General features: G+C 37.5%; 1 protein-coding gene and 1 long non-coding RNA gene across 4 annotated transcripts in view; both read left to right on the plus strand.

Moving 5' to 3' along the window:
• afap1 (actin filament associated protein 1) overlaps positions 1-6,982 on the plus strand; it is a 134,353-nt gene that overhangs the window by 44,747 nt on the left and 82,624 nt on the right. The window lies entirely within an intron of this gene.
• LOC106523902 (uncharacterized) lies at positions 4,070-4,806 on the plus strand. The gene is made up of 2 exons (XR_001310944.1): positions 4,070-4,252; positions 4,349-4,806. It is a non-coding gene; the product is annotated as an uncharacterized LOC106523902 (long non-coding RNA).

Here is a 6,982-nt window from a genome sequence, read left to right on the forward strand (position 1 = left end):
TTGAATAATGGTAGGGGAAATGTTGGTTGTCTTTACATCCAGGGAATAACCATTTCTGTCAGGTGTTTACGCTGGACCATAACATAGTTTGGCTTGAGCACCTAAATGAGCTGCTTGAAACCTTCATTTTCCACAACAGAGTACAGGCATAAATCTTTGCAAACAAAAGTTGTGATGGCCCCCGTTATCGTTATGGCCAGCAGAGAATCAGCTGGTTGTTCCGGCTTCCTTTGTTTTGGCCCAGACGACTTGTTGTTGGAAGCTAACGTTAGTGTAACTTGATACTGTATCTTGTCAAGTGGTTTCTAAGGTTTGTAGTATTTCTACAATAACTAACCTCCGCTTGACAGACTTTGCAAACCACTTTAGTTTTATCCAACTTGTACTTTTCTGTTCAAAATGTCAAATGTAAGTTGGCTTGCTTAGTGGAGTTGCTGAAAAAAATCTTATGCCCTATGAATCAATATTACAAGATTTTAAATGAAATCGATCCAAGATTGATTTACAGTATATAGGGATGGTACCTTTTGACATTTGAATTGATTCAGTACCAATATCCGGTACCTGGGAATCGATACCGGCACTTAACGGTACTAATTTTCGGTACTTTGTGTGTGTTGTTTTTTTAATAATAAACTTTTTTTATTTATCATATTTCTCAATATATAAAACTTAACAAATATCAAGACAACATCCAACTCTTTGTGTTGTAACATCAGTTGTGTAACTTATTTCTTTAAAGTGAAAACTCTTGAAAACAACAAGACTGTTTTGTCTTATTGCACAAATTAAAATCCAGCTCCACATGTTTCCATTGATGACATTTCCCCGCTAGAAAACTTGTGTGATGGAGGTCCATGGAAGGCAAATAAGTTTAAACCAAATAAGCAAAAGAGGATGGAGTTAAAATAAATAAAAGGTGTTCAAGCTACGTTTTGAACATCCAGAACACGTCCAACATTTCAAGTTAGCTGCTTGTGCTCTTCAGGTCAGACGTGTTCAGACTGTCAGGAAGCTCCTCTGTTGTTTTCCTCTGCCGGTCTCTGTTTGATGGTGGATGAAATAAAGAAAGTGGTGGTGCTTTATTTACTTTGAGCAAGTGAACGTCGTGCTCACAAGATAATTAATCCACCAGATAATTCAGAGGCGGTCTGTTCGGCGAGTTTTACTCCAGGAGCTGCGAGGCTTTCAGCTACATTCAGACCGAGCTCTGCTGCCTCTGTTTACTGACTGAACCAGCGGCTGCTGACGTCATTAGGCTTTTGCGCGATGCTGCGTTCAGGACAAGCATGGAAAACTCACCACTCTTATGCCAAACCGGTCCCAATGATGCGTTTAGGTACCGAAACATGGTACCGTTTGATGTTACGTGAATAGATACTCGGTAGTACCGACAGAATTCGGTCTGTACATCAAAAAGTATAGAATTCAGTACCCGTCCCTAACAGTATATCATTTGTTTTACCTAGCCCTATATAATTTATATTGTATGTTGAGTTAGTATAATATTACTGCCATGATTAGCACATCTGTGTTTTGTTCTTTTCATGACTTTGTTGCAGTTTAAGTTGTGGGCATGACAGCAGTGTAGCCAGTCCAGCTTTAAATCATTGATGACAAAATCATGCTGGTGTGCTCAGGTCCCACCTCATGGATATGCTGCCACCAGGACTTGGCCTAGGTTGTTTGAGGCATTCTCAAAACCAATGTGGACCATCGTGCATGACAGGAAGCCTATTATGTTCCTTATACCTAAAGACTTTTCAAAGCTCATCTAGATGATTTTTACATTGTAGCTGGGCTGTCATCTAGTGTCAAAGAGTACTATTTGGAAAGTTAACAGCAATGTGACACTTACCATTTCAAGTTCAGTCAAGAAAACCACACTCCGTCTGTTCCCACCAAACGACGCAAGCCCAAAGCTTGCGCTTCTTTGCAGTCATCCTTGGTCCCTCCACCTCATTTTGACTCAGCACTGTAATTATCTCTTTTAAAAAGATACTAAAGCGAGCGCCATTGCTTACCACAAATCTTTATCTTGCTTCTGAAGGAGCGTGTTTTCTCCCATCATCTTCTWCTCTCATATCTACTTTTAAACACTCCCACGCATTTTATTTTTTCCCTTCAGATCAGTGTTTTACAGATGTGCGTTTGTGGTTTGGGAAACATCTGCTCATACGGTAAACCACCTGTACTGTTCAACAGCAATCAGTTCCTGCTCTGTAATGTTCACTTGGCATGCCCAGGAATGAGAAAAAATCTGAATTCACAAACCTCATAATTACAGACCTAAGAAACGGGCAAGAGCGAGACAGCTTGTCTTTCATCATAAACTAATGCTGCATTGCCTATCCTCTGATCTGCTCAGAACCCTCTCCTGGTCTCATCCAAGTCCAAGCTTTCTGAAACTTACTGCAGATTTTGTGTGACCTTCAAAGCATTTCTTTTTCAGTGCAGACCAAATGTATATACTGTATGTAGGACTTTGTTCACTGTAAGACATTTAAGGCTTATTTTCTGTTGGAAAAAACAACAACAACAATATTCAGGGAAAACAGTTTTCTCTTAATTCATAGTTTTGTGCATTTTAGATGTTCTCCTAAATTTATGTAAGTTTATTTGCATTAAAGTTTGTATTGTCGCATTCAAGTCAACATAATATCTTATACATAATATCAACCAAACTTATATCTTGTCGCGGTTTCAGGAAGTCATTTATACAAACAGACATTTGATTCATGGTGTTAATTTAAAATAAAAATTTGTTGTGTACTACAAGTTCTGCTGCTTCTTGGTCATTTATTTTTCTTATGTTGATGGCTTCGGTAAGAAAGGACATATTAGTCATTTTAAACTATTTCTTGGAGAGTTGAAGCGATGCATCATGCGGTAGCCGCCGCCCGAGTTCAAATATCTGAACTTTTCGCCGCTCGACGCGTCTCCCACTGAAAACCGAAACAGACGGACTGGAGATCTTTACCTGAAATCTATCGGGTAAGACAACTGTCAGAAATATTGTATGTGTAAGAGTCTAAATTTGTACATGTAAGTCTATAAACGTACATAAATTTGTTACAACTTTGCCACATTACAAGTACAAATCAAATTTACAAGTACAATTCTTACATGAGAATACAAGTTTTAAGTTACAAATACAAGTTAAAAAGTTTCAACTTTGCCACATTACAAGTACGAAAAGTACAATTCTTTTACCAGTCAAAATAACAGACATTATACATGGAACACAGAAAAGATTGATTGCAAACACCACTGGGGGACATGACCACTGCCTCATCTGGGACTAGATTAACTCTTTATGAACACAACAATTTGCTGAAGGGAAAAGCATTTGGAGGCTTTTCAGTTTGTMATTCATGTCATGTAGTACAACAATAAAGTAGATAGTGGATTTATGATGAACAACCAAAAAAGAAAACTGATGCATTCATAAAACCGACTGCATAATGGAAAAAATAATGCAAGTTCAAAAACTCATAACGGCAGTGCTCTGACCCGGCCAGCAGGAGGACTCAAGTCTCCCACCATCAAACCCCTAAACAACTGTAAGTTAAACTCTTTTTACTTTTAATAGTAGTTTGTATTATTTATTTCACATTTGGTACACGCAGTACTTGTCAGTATTTGTAAGAGGATGTGTTTAAACTGTTTCTGTGCTGAAAGTAGAGCTTTGTTGATTGCTGTTGTTAGCATGGTGTTAACGTTAGCATGATGATATGAATAGGAAAGAAAAAACAGCCTCATGTTTCCTGTTCAGTCAAAGTTTAATTAGAAATGCTTGAAAAGAACAAAAACCTAATTGGTGTTAAAACTGTGAGTTTAAAAAGCTTTCTCTATATTTTGTTTTGTTTATTAAAACCTTGTTGGCTACATTTTTAAAGCTTTGTCAGAAATACATGGACATTGATTTTAATTAGAATCACCATAAATCAAAGTTAAACTGTGTTTAACTAAGTTAATCTATTTTTAACTACTACCAAATTACTTCCTTCAGATTTCATTGACCAATATGTGTAGAAAAATGCTGTCTGATTAATGAGACTGCTGGCTGTGACTGTGTGTGTGATACTATAACTGTGTTATTTTTAATTTACTTTTATTCAACATGGACCTGAATCTGTTTGTGGACCCACTGAGGCCCTGTCTCCAGACCTTTGTATCAGAGCAGGACTGAGACCATCAGGCTCCATCAGTGAGACTACAACCAGTRGAAGMCAGTTCCACCCCACATCAGGTCAAATAGTTGTATTAGCAGTAATATTATAAACTGAATAAAAATGAAGTTAATGTAATTCATTAAATAAAGTTAGAATAAATCAGTCTTGTTAAGATAAGTGCAGTTGATGCAGCGAGCAGCATTCAGCCCATCCATGGACCCAGGACAGATGTCCTCTACATCCACACCTACATCTGACAGGCAGGTGGACGAGGAGGTGATGGAGTTCCTGACCATCTGAAGAACTGAACCAGCAGCAGGATGAGGAGACACTGGAACAAAATCTGTTCATCAGGGTTTTAAAGCCTTCATGACAGCTGAAAAATTCATTTAATGCAAATGTACAGTTTTAAAATGTCCTGTTTAGAGCTGAGGAAGTCAAACACCAGGCCTTGACATGTTTTTTAAACTCAGGATGTTTAATCTGTTTATATTAAAGCTTACCTAGAAATTTTCATTTATTTGACATTGATTGATGGTTTTACTTTAATAAATAAAATTTTAAATATTCAACACTTTTGTTTTTACCTAACTATGAGCTGTGAGTGATAGATGAAACAATGAATATAGTATAGCCATAAAAAAGGGGGGCAGTAAATTGTTAAAATGTTTAATGAAACGTATCGCAAATAACACTTTTAAACACATAATATAGTGCACTACTATTATTACTACTACATTGTGACATAAATACTTCATTTTTATTAAAATAAATTTTTACTACTGACATTTCTTTCAACGGTCAAATAACACTTTTAAACACATAATATAGTGCACTACTATTATTACTACTACATTGTGACATAAATACTTCATTTTTATGAATTTTTTTTTACTGATATTTCTTTCAATGGTCACTAAAATTAAATTAATATTTTCATTGATTCATTTTCATCTACCTGCTCTGGCCTGTCATGGTGTTTCTGAGTATTTCTAACACCTTAATACACACATGTATCAGAAAGCTCCAGCATCAGTCCTGATGCTCTGCAGGTCATGAAGACGTCTCCACCTGTACTTCAACCATCTGAAGGTTTGTTCTCCACCTGGCTCCAGTCTTCAGTAGTAGTGTAGAGTAGTGTTAAGTGTCATAAGTTAGAGAAGTTACTAAAAAATATGGTCTATAAATAATTTGGAACATTTCATCATCACTCCACTGTTTATTAATTGTATAATGTCTGTTATTTTGACTGGTAAAAGAATTGTACTTGTAAATTTGATTCGTACTTGTAATGTGGCAAAGTTGTAACTTTTTAACTTGTATTTGTAACTTAAAAACTTGTATTCTCCCATAAGAATTGTACTTGTAAATTTGATTCGTACTTGTAATTTGGCAAAGTTGTAACAAATTTATGCACGTTTATAGACTTACATGTACAAATTTGGACTCTTACACATACAATGATTCTGACAGTTGTCTTATCCCATAGAGAAGTCCCAGACGGAGCAGTGAGCGGAGCTGCGTAGGAAGACAAGGGCCAGGCTACCATTGTAGATGCAACCACACCAGTTTTACCTGATATTTATTCGGCCTTTTTCAATCAGACTCGTATACCAAAGTGTCCTTGGGCTAGAGCCAGGGATGTCAAACTCCTGTCCTCAAGGGCCGCTATCCTGCATGTTTTAGAGGTTTTCTTGCACCAACACACCAGATTTTGATCGCTGGGTAATTAACAGGCTTCTGCCCAATTTGAAGAGTTAATTCAATCACTGAATCAGGTGTGTTTGAGCTGGAAAACCTCTAAAACATGCAGGATAGTGGCCCTCGAGGACTGGAGTTTGACACCCCTGGRACACTTCACCTTCCTTGCCTAATGATGGTGGTCAGAGGGTCTGGTGGCACCGGTGCATGGCAGCCCCACTTTTGTCAGTGTGCCTCAGGGCAGCTGTGGCTACAATGTAGCTTACCATCATCAGTGTGTGAATGGCTGAATGACTAAAGTGTAAAGCACTGTGGGGTTCGATGGGGCTTGATAAAGTGCTATATAAGTTCAGTCCATTTACCATTCAACCAGGTTCTGTCCATTTTCACTGCCCTTTGGAATGTTAATTAGTCGGAGGTCTACAGGACCTGTTTTTGAGATCTTCCAAATGGTCTTGAAGAAACTTGTTCTAAGTTTGTATCATCTCCACTGTTTTTTTCTGTGTTTAATACCTGCTCAAAGTTTTTCCCAGCAAGTCTTAATAGCAATGAGGAATCCATTTAAGTGATTCACAGAAGTGAGGTCCGTTGCTTCTCCAGTTCAGAAACTAGTTGGCTCATTGACAAAGTGTCCGGTGGGTCTTTGGCAAGATGCCATTTTAGCAAGTTTGTTAGCTACCATAGTCACTGTGCCATGGGTGACTGGTTAGTTTGGCGCATTACCCTCTTTGAATTTAGAGCCACTCATCACACGACTGTTTTAAAGCTGTGACTGTAGCCAATCATTTTTCCCTACTAGAAAGTGGTGTTTACAGGGATATATTAAAAGTTCAACCAGGAGACTTCTCTCAAGCGACTTTCCCCTACATTTACCTGACTGACAGTTACTTTTTGTATTGCTTGCGCCAAACATTTGAAATGTGTGACCAAACACCCTGCCACCCCCTCCATGCTTTTTATTATTATTGTGTGAATGCCATTAGGCATTCACACTATTGTTTTTGTTTTTCTCTTTATTATTATTATTATTGTGTGAATGCCATTAGGCATTCACACTATTGTTTTTGTTTTTCTCTTTATTATTATTTTTCCTTGTTACTATCTTC

This window comes from Austrofundulus limnaeus, unplaced genomic scaffold (assembly GCF_001266775.1).
Source record: "Austrofundulus limnaeus strain Quisiro unplaced genomic scaffold, Austrofundulus_limnaeus-1.0 Scaffold169, whole genome shotgun sequence".
Classification (NCBI taxonomy): domain Eukaryota; kingdom Metazoa; phylum Chordata; class Actinopteri; order Cyprinodontiformes; family Rivulidae; genus Austrofundulus; species Austrofundulus limnaeus.